Genomic DNA, 10,758 nt, shown 5'->3' on the forward strand with positions numbered 1-10,758 from the left:
CATGTCCTTTATCGCTCTGATCGCAAGCAGGCCGACACAGACGCCCTTTCACGCTCTCCTGTGACCTCTGACCCTGAACCACACGCTGTCGCCGGCCTCACGTCTTTACCTCTTGAAACCATGGACATGGCATCTGAGCAGCTCAAAGATTCCCGGATTGTTTCGATCATGAACATTCTGGCCAAGCAATCACAGTGCCACCATTCTCGAGCTCTACGACGTCAAGCCTATCACTTTACTATCCGTAACAACCTCCTTTACCGCAGAAACTACCTCCCTGATGGCCGAAAATGGCTGCTCGTTATTCCGCGACATCTCCGATCAGTCATTTGCGCGAGCTATCACGATGATCCACAGAGCGCCCATGTTGAATTCCTGAAAACATATAATCGCCTACGTCTACTGGCAGGCATGTATCGTTTTATTCACCAGTACGTCCGCTCTTGTATCAACTGTCAGCGTCACAAGAACCCACCACGCCCTCCAGCTCTTCTGCAGCCTCTCCTGTGTCCACTTCGACCACTTGCATGTGTTGGAAGCGCTATTTACGAGGACATCAACCGGTGGATCATTGATGCGTCGACCACCTCACCAGATATGCTGAAACTGCCACTTCAACAGCTGCAACTGCTCGTGACGTGCTAGTTTCATCTTTGAGAACTTTATCCTGCGTCACGATGCGCCCCAGGAATTAATTAGTGACCGTGCTCGTGTATTTTTGTCTGATGTCGTAGAAGCCCTCCTTCAGGCATGCAGTGCTGTTCATCGTACGACGTCTTTCTACCGTCTTCAGACAAATGGAATGGTCGAGCTATTTAATAAGACCCTTGGAGACATGATGGCTATGTATCTTTCATCTACCCACTCAAATTGGGGCCGTGTGTTACCATTCATAACCTACGCCTACAATTCTGCTACGCTAGCAACTACCGGTTTCTAGCCATATTTCCTCCTGTACGGACGCGAACCTTCGTGCACTATGGACGTGATCCTACCCTACTGTCCCGACGCGTCCGAATCGATACCCATTTTTCAAGCCGCTGACAAAAGCCGAAGAGTGCCTTCAGATCGCACGTCAAATCACAGCGCAAAAGCAGTACCACCTGAAAAACAACCGCGCCAAATCCTCATGTCTGCCGCCTGCTTATCGTCCAGACTCGTTGGTGTGGCTATGGGTGCCCTCTTCTACTTCAGAGCAGTCACCCAAGTTTCTGAGTCGATACCAGGAACCCTATCGTGTGCTTAAGCAAACTTCTCCGATTAATGACCTTATAGAGCCGCTCACTCCGTCAACAGATCACCGCCGAAATGGAGTGCAAGTGTCCACCTAGACCGCCTCAAACCATACCATGACCCTGCCATCGTGACCTTTGCCTAATACGCCTGAATGGCGCCTTTTCACAGGGAGTATTGTAAGAGAGATGCATGACCTATGGAAAGGAGAAAGAAGAGGAAATCAGAGATGTCGCGCGTCGAAGACGACAAAGAAGTGAAGACGACAAAGCGCATGGAGCTCGAGCTGTCGCTGTGAACGCTGGCCTTCGTAGCTGCCACGTAGGATAAATATATTGCTGTGCGCACCATATAAACCGCTTCATTACAATATATATATATATATATATATATATATATATATATATATATATATATATATATATAGAATGTAAGCCAGCACTTAAACGAGAATTCACTCTCTGGCATGAATTGCTGCTGAAGTTTTAACAACTGGCGATGGGGCGAAATACACACCTGCGTAATCACCGGCCGACGGCGGATGGAGCGAGCAAGCGAGTAACCGAGCGGACGGCACGGACGGACGGAAGCAAGAGAGCATTACTTTTGATCAGCTTTTCAGAAAAACGAATGAAGGAGTACGTGCTGGCGGGATACGACTACAGCCTGCAGACGGTCACGTATACAAGCATCGCCTTGAAGCTTCGTTCAGCGTTAAAGAAGGACAGCATCATTGAAAGCAGCTACAAGAAACGCCAACAGCAGTCTCAAGAGCAAACGAATGAGCAGCGAACTTCTCTGCTTCTTTAAAGATGCCGCCAGTGGGGAAGATTTCAGAATTCGACCCCAAAACGTAAAACTTCGAGTCGTTCTTAGAGCGCTTTGAGCATTTTTAACCGGCAAATGAGATAGCCAACGAAAAACGTCTCTCTGTCTTTTTGACAGTAATAGGCCCACGGGCTTAAGAAGTACTAAGAAGTATCACTGTACCGGCATCGCCGGGAGAAAAATCGTATAAAGTGAAAGGTATCCTGAAAGACCACTACAGCCCCAAAAGTCCCGTCGTAGCGGAGAGGTTGAAGTTCAATCGACGCATGCAACAGGAGGGTGAAAGCATCGAAGTTGTTCATTGCAGAACTTAAACACTTAGCCAGGAAGTGCGACTATGGCGACTTCTTACCAGATGCCCTCCGAGACAGGGCGGTTGCCGTCATGCGGGACGAAGAGACTCAGCGTGCTTTGTTCGTAGAAATTGACTTGACATTTCAAAGCGCATGCAAAATCGCCTTGACGAAGAACTAGCGCAGCGAGACAGTGCGCAAATGCGGTAAAAAGAACACGAGGCATCAGTGCAAAGCGAAAGGTCCGCAGCGTCCCGAGCCGAGGCAAGCTAGCCTAAGACAAGGCAAGGCCGCAAGAGCGAGAAGTGTGAAAGATGCCGCAGGGTACAGTCATCAGAAGTTTTTAGGTAGAAACCTCGGTTTGTCATGAGTGTTCAAAAGTAAGCCACGTGAGAAAAATGTGCCAGAGTGTTAGGGCAAAAGGTAAAAGGACGCACTTGCTCGAATGTACCGACAAAGTCTCTTCGTTAATTCAAACCAATCATGTTATAAAGTGGACGTTAATATTCATCATGCATTTTTGACATGGAGGCAGTTGTCACAATTGTTCCAGACCAAGTGTACCAGTCCCACTTTTCGCAATTAGGATGCGAGCCATGCAAAATGTTGCTTCGCAATTATACCGGGGAACAGATACAATTTATGGCAGTGCGACATGGGTGTTCAGTAAAATTGTCAGAGCATGACGTGCCAGTTATTGTTTTAAAAGACAATGGAAAGAGGTTACCTACGCTACTTGGCCGAAATTGGCTTCAATGTCTCAAACTTGACTAGGTGGAAATTGGACAGGTGGCACTCGAAGACAGTGTTCGTTCTAAACCAGAAGTACCCTTTGGTGTTCTCTGAGAAACTAGAAACAATAGAGAAGTTACAAGCAAAAAATGTTCTTAAACCTGCTACAATTCCTACATTTTGCCGCGCCAAACCTGTACCTTTTTCATTGCAGAAAAAGGTTGAGCGAAAACTGTTGGAGAAAGACGAAACAGGCATGCTGCAGCCAGTAATGCGCAGCGACTGGGCTACACCGTTAGTCACAGTCTTAAACGAAGATGGCAGACAGGTTATGTAGAACTATAATATAACCGTAAACACGTCATTTAAAACAGATTCATTATCCACTACCCAGACCCGAGGACTTGTACACTGCTTCTGCAGGAGGGAATGTAATTTGTGTGCTAGACCTTTCATCGGCGTACCAGCAATTGCCGCTTACTCCAGAGAGCAGATCAATTTTGAGAGTAAACAATAGTCTGGGGTTGTTTGAATTTCAGCGCCTACCTTACAGTGTGGCAAGTGCACCAGGAATATTGCAGTCCATGAAGAACGAAGTTTTTCATGCCATCCCACATGTAGGATGTCACATCGATGACGTGATCGGGTCTGGGCAGGATATAGCAGACTGGCAAAAGACACTGGAGTGTGTCTTACAGCGTTTGGGTGAATTTAATATCACACTCAGTCTGACTAAATGCAGCTTGTGTAAGACGTCAGTCACGTACTAGGGTCACAGGGTTACTGAAAAAGGTATTTACACTACGGACGCAAAGAAAATGGCAATTTTGGAAGCGCCGGAGCCGACCACCCTCAGTTCAGTTTATTTATTTCTTGCTACAGAGCAGTGGGCCCCGGGAAAAAAAAAGCCGTAGCTTCACAAGCTCTCAATGCCCACAACATCCACCAACAGTGGCGCCATTGTTCACATGAAAAAAAAATCACACTTAAAATAAGCATATTTAAACATCTATGAATGAACAGCGCAATCGCAAAGTAAGCACGCGATATAACATAAAAGACAAGTGACATACAAAATTCAAAGCATGCATCACTGAAAGCATTTAAACATTCTGTATGAAGAGTATATAGCACCTAATTTTACGGTAGTTTTTACATTGACAACGCATAAAAAATAATTATTTTCAACATACATGGATAAAGACAACATGACCGTGGCGTACTCATGGGTTGCGCTAAGCATTCAACGAGACTGCACATTTCGATCCTACAGAAATACATAACCACGAACCATGAACGAAACAAAAAAAAAATGAGAACCATTTAGTGAAAGACAGCCCGAAGGTAAGAATTACTGCATTTAATATTTTAATACGAAATCGCTCGCGATGCATCATCGTATGGCTTAGGAGTGGTTATCTTTCACGAGAAAGCTGAGGCTTTGGAGAAGCCAATCGCATTTGCGTCTCGTACGCTTACAGAAGCAGACAAAAAGTATGCCCAGTGTTAGCGCAAGGCTTCGGCCTGAATTTTTGGACTAAAAGAATTTCATGGATACCTGTAGGCCGAGAATTCACCATATACACAGATCACCAGCCTCTGCTCAAGATCTTATGGCATGATAGACGCATTCCGACTCTGTCGGCTGCATGCATGCAGTGCTGGGTTGTAATACTTGCATGTTACGGGTACAAGCTGCAGGTTAGGGACGGAAAAAATGCAGATATGGTAGTTGCCTTGTCAAGACTGCCCCAGTCGGTACCCGCGAAAGACAAGCCATCCGAATGCGTGTCAGTACTTCAATGCTTTCCGCTCACAGGTGAAGAGATTTCAAGGACCTCAAGGCAAACCTTAAAACTGAGTCGGGTGGCAGACTTCACATTTAACGGGTTGCGTAGACAGCATGCAGACGATTTGAAAGCATACTATGTTCGCCGTGACGGGTTATTGCTGGAGCAGGGTTCTGTGGCGTGGGGTCTGAGATGTTTATTCCCAGAACAGCTCAGGGAACGCCTGCTAACTTTTGCGACACTAAGAGCATCCGGGTGCCAGTCGCATCAAAATATCCGCGAGAAGTTTTGTCTGGTGGCCCGGGATAGACTCGGAAATTGAACAGTACGTGCAGAGATGCAAAATCTGCCAAGCAGTTCAGCCCGCCTCCCGGCCGGTTCTTCATCGCCCATGGCCATGCCCTGAACACTGTTGGTCACGCGTGCATGTGGATTTTGCACAGAAAGAGAAAACCGTGTTCCTCGTACTTGTAGACGGGCTCTTAAAATGGATTGAAGAGTGGTCAATGTCGTCGACCTAGGTAGGTAAACCCATTGAGAATCTTAGGGGTGCTTTTGCCGCTTTTGGCTTCCATAAGTATTGGTGAGCGACAACGGGCCCCAGTTTACTTTAACTGAGTTCGCTGACTTTCTGAGCACCAACGACGTAAGGCAATTTCTTGCCCCCCTTATCACGCAGCGCCTAAGGGGGATGAAGAACGAACGGTACAAATCATAAAAAATGCCTTGATGAAGCAGGTCCTTGAAAGTGAGGCATCCGGTAAGAAGCTGAAGGTTGAAGAAATAATTAATAGCTTCCTAATGGCCTCTCCTAAAGCACTTAGCAGAGTGACGCCCAAGTCACCCACAGCAAAATTTTAAAGCGCCAGTCGAACATAAAACTTTCTCTACTGAAGCCAAATTCCGCCAAGATCCTGCAGCAGAAACAGGACCAATTGAAGGCGCAGCGCGATTTGGTTTGTGGTCAAGAGCGCGCGTTTATAGTTGGCGACAGTGTTTTTAAGAAACCTGTGCGGGGCTAGCGTGTCGTCTGGAGGTTTTGTGTCCCAGGTTGTCAGTGCCGTGACATACCTGGTGCAAATGCGCGATGCCGATCACCTGCGTCCTCTGCACACTGCCCCAGCGCGACTCCACAGCACTCAGATGTGGGTGTCAAGCAAACCAAATAGGAAGAGGTGTCAGCAACCCGACATGCCTTGAACACATAGTCACTGTGGCCATCGGGGCCATTCAGCACCGCAGCCCTAACGCCTGACATCGTAACCCAACTGAAGCCTGCACCGCAGGATTGGGAGGCTCCATCGTCGAATACGCCAACGGCGTCCAGACAGGAGGAGCAGCCAGCGCTACGTAGGTCGAGTGCGCAGGCAGCCAGACTGGTTTCGAGACGAGAACTTCGATTGACGGAGTATTACTTAATTGAGCGAGAAGGAGTGTGATAACGCAGGGCGTAACTTAAAACGCCAGCATGTATATCTGTCACGATGATCACAGCACCCTACTAATGAGACGTTCCACATCGGTATGTATATGTACGCCAGCACTGAATAAAGCAGTTCGCTCTGTGGCATGACTTGCTGCTGATGTTATAGGGCACCTGCGCTGCCTATGTGGCGCTGCAAATTTCCCGCGGCGTGCATCAAAATAGCTGCTGTTAGCCGCTTGGTTCGCGATAAACGATCGAGCATATTGGGGGGCATAATAGATACGCGTGTGACAATAACGTCCGTGCCCAGGCGCTCTCGACATAGCTCAGTTATCTGACACAGGTCATGCAAAGAGTCGCCAGACCGTGCAATCTGATACCTGTAACCTCATGCAGGTTACGTGAAAACGGCCTACGAAGCTGCCTCAAAAGTATTTGCTCTCTCGCTAGGATATACATTACGCCGCGACGATCGACAAAGGAAACTTCATTGCAGATTGCCTATAACGCCCTATAATGTGCCGTGTTCTGACGCTAGCTATGCAGCGCCATGACAGTGCCTCTGCGCCCGTGGGGCCATACTACTTGTCGAGTCAACGAATATGAGGCAGATGAAATGTGTGTGGGTATGGCGCTTGGTTTGGTTTATGGCGTGCTTTGAGACCCCGTGCGCTCTAGGATTCAGCTACGCTGTGTGTTGCGTTCTGACCTGCTGAACGTTCCTCCACCTGACCATATTTTTTTCTATAACACCCAAGGAAGCAGACATGCGAATAAAGTTCAGAAGAGCGTGTTGTCGGGCTAGTTGGTTCCGTATAGTATATAAGAGAAATGCTCAACTGCTTAGACAGGACACAGGAAGAAACACATACAACAGTTCACAAGCGCTCAGCTCGTGAACTGTTGTATGTGTTTCTTCCTGTGTCCTGTCTAAGTAGTTGCGTATTTCTCTTATATACTATGCGAATAAACAGTGTTCAAAATATGGCAGTGTCCACAGTATTCACCAGTTATTTAGTAAGTAAACTTACCTAAACAAGAAATAGCTCCGCTAGACAATAATTAGCAATGAACGCACCTTCTAAAGGTATTGCTAAGTCACAGAAATAATACTAATTTACCGGAGTAAATTTCACGGTGACGTGCGTATGAGTTTACATTTTTTTAAAAATAAGGGCATCACCAACATAGAGAAAGTTGCTTTGCCACTTTTGGCATTCATGTATCACAAGAGACTTTAAACGTAAGAAACCGCGTATATACTGCCGCGAAATCTTCACAACTTTATTGGTTCCTTTTGAGCAGTCGCCGGCAGGCGGGCTTGTAAATCTGAGTCTGGCAAACATATCAATTATTTATTCTTTTTTGTTAATTCTCGACGTCGCGAGACACGCCTTTATCAATTTCTTTGTCGCATAAGATGCGCTGGAATCTGTCTCGAATATTCAGGCCACTCGCGTATGTTTTTACAATGTTCCAGTTTGTGCTATTAACAGTTTGCGACGTTATCTAGATGGTTTTAAGCCGCCTTTAAATTGAGCGTTGACATGTGCTACAGGCATTCCTTGTTCCACGACAGTCGAGCAAGATTGTTGTTATTGCCGCCGCCGAATCGTTTAGTCCTTTTTCTGGCGCAAGTCAGCCCAATAAAGAGTTTCTTCTGTTCACTCTCAGACTCTTCCTTTGTTTCAACAGCCTTGTCACTATTACATGAGAATAGCAGGCATGAAATCGAGACAATGATCTTTTAGACCACTAACAATGCCGCCAATTTATAGCCGACATTGTCGCACACGGCGTAGCTAGTTTGCTGCATTGCGCTAATGGGATATACTCTGAATTTTGCTTCTGACTGCAGAGAAATGGCGTTCGTTAACATATTTTTTTCGTGGAGCACAGTATAAACAGTCAAAACATCTTTGGGAACGCCTACACTCTGCCTTCAAGGGTATGGTGCGGCGCTATAGGCTACGATGCAACATAGCCCTGATTTTAGCCCAGCCATATAGACGGGCCTGCTTGTACTAGGCGTAATGTGTGAATGCAAGGATGCTTGCAAACTGATTCTGACTGCCCCTTACCACGGAAAAGAAATAGCCTGAGCTATCAGTTCTTGCCAAACGCAACATGAGAAAACATTCCATTCAGGGCATTGCCTAGCCAACTGCCACCACTCTCGTGCCAGTATCATGGTCGTAAGGTCTTGTTCACAGCATGAATGGCGACAACGGAACTTTGGTGACATGGGCTCCTAAAGCTATTGCTCTATAAGGCAAAAAGCGGGGACCACACAAGCTTGGCCAGATTAGTAAAACGGGCGTCCAATGATTTCATAGAACCAATAAATCCTTCATCTCAAGAACAGACAGCAGAAATAAACACGGGTGCAGTGAAGTCCACGGCTTCAGTCATGTTCAGTTTTTCAAATTAGCAGCGAATATGAAGACAGAGCACAATATCGGTAAAACATGAATAGGCAACGTGACATCACTGCGGTTACAAGGAATTAGTGCTTGCCAGAACACCAGGTTTGTTTAAATTAATCTGTTGGAGCTCTGGCATATATAGCGTAATCTCTTGAATGTACGTACGGGTCAGTATAAAATGTGGTGATCCTCATGATTCGGAGGTATTTGGAACATCGTATTGGCCAAGCAGGCTTACCCTCGCAACAGACACATTTCGAAATTGTTGCAACAGGCTCACAGGATCGATTCTTTGACAACATAGGTGCAAGCAATGTGCATTTATGACCTCCACAAAGCAAATGTAAAGATACTTCGGTTAATTTTGTTCGGTTAAGCTTGGTGTGGTGCCAACTTCGATCGTCAGAGCACATCGTTTGGGTCGTTTTTCGGCACAAAAGACGCGACCTATCATTGCTAACTTCTATAATGATAAAGACGTAGATTTGGTGCTGAGCAACGGTTCCAAGCTGAAGGACACAGACTACAGCATCTCTCGTGATTACTCTGAGGCCGTCCGACAAAAGCGCCGTAATCTCTGGCAGTACGCGAAATCTGTAAAAAAAGGAAGGTGACCGCATTCGTCTCGCTTTTAATAAGCTCCATATTAATAATGAGGTCTATGTGTGGGACACTCAGGCTGCCCGCGTAGTCTGCGTTTTTCACCATTCCGCAGAAGAGTGACGTTTTTCGTTTATCCCAGATAAAGCACCAGCTTCCAATTCTTCAGAAAGATCATCATGTAATACCAATAAAACCATTGCTTTTCTTTACACTAACATCAGAAGTGTTGTATCAAGGGTTTTTGAAATATCTTCGCTGATCGACTCATGCTCCGCATCAGTAATAGCGCTAACTGAAACATGGCTCACTGACTTCGTTCCCGATAACACCATTTTTGTCACAGAAACACGTTTTAGTATTTTTCGAAATGACAGACAAAACCGTAGAGGAGGTGGTGTACTCTTGGCGGTAAAAGACGATTTGTTGGCTGTACCTGTGACGGTTAGTTCTTTTCTTGAATGTGTATGGGTTTCTTTAAAGTGCTTTTCAATTGATGTAATCATTGGTGTTATCTACCGTCCTCCTAACATGACTGTTTGCTTTTCTGCTGAATTTAATCGAATCCTGTGTGAAATTTGTACGCGTTTCCCTAACTCTACACTGCTCATATTTGGAGACTTCAACTTCCCTAGCATAAACTGGTTTACACAATCCGTCACAGCGAGTTAAACCGAAGCTCATATGTTTCTTCAATCATGTCTTGATTTCTCGCTGTCACAACTTATCACCAATCCCACACGTCGCACATTGAGCACCGCAAACATTCTTGATTTATTACTAACAAATAATCCTGATATTTGTTCAGACATAATTCATTTAGACGGCATTTCTGATCACGACGTAATAACAGGACGCATTACCGGTTCTTTTAACGAAAAGAAAACTTCTGTTAAACAAACCCGATGTTACAACAGAGCTAATTATGAAATAATTAACACTGAATTAGATTATTTCGCTGTCCAGTTCAAAAATCAATATTTATTGCGCACAGTTGAGCAAAATTGGGATTTATTCAAAACTACCCTTACTAACCTTATCGACAACTTTGTGCCTCTTACGTCCATTAGATGTAGCAGCAATACACCATGGTTTAATCACAAGCTGCGGCGTATGAATAACAAAAAAAAGCGACTTTATCGGCAGGCTAAAAAAGATGGTAGATTAGGCACGTGGGAAAGGTATAAGAAATGCGACAGAGAATACCAGTTGTTATTAAAATCCACTCGACGTCAGTTTTTCAATCATGACTTATCCTCTCTGTTAACTAACAACCCTCGTAAATTTTGGCGCATCGTAAATCCTACCTTTCATCCTGACATTTTGCTTTCCGACACTAACGGCGTCATAATCAATGAATCCGATTGTGCTCAGGTTCTTAACGTTACCTTCTCATCAGTTTTTACCAACGAAGACATTAGCTCATCTCC

At 45.5% G+C, this 10,758-nt stretch overlaps 1 pseudogene; it reads left to right on the forward strand.

Moving 5' to 3' along the window:
- The first annotated feature begins 2,045 nt into the window (after positions 1–2,045).
- Positions 2,046–2,564, forward strand: LOC146174947 (uncharacterized; annotated as a pseudogene).
- The last annotated feature ends 8,194 nt before the right edge of the window (positions 2,565–10,758 follow it).

This window comes from Amblyomma maculatum, chromosome 11, assembly GCF_055883805.1.
Source record: "Amblyomma maculatum isolate TAMU_Amacu chromosome 11, ASM5588380v1, whole genome shotgun sequence".
Classification (NCBI taxonomy): Eukaryota; Metazoa; Arthropoda; class Arachnida; order Ixodida; family Ixodidae; genus Amblyomma; species Amblyomma maculatum.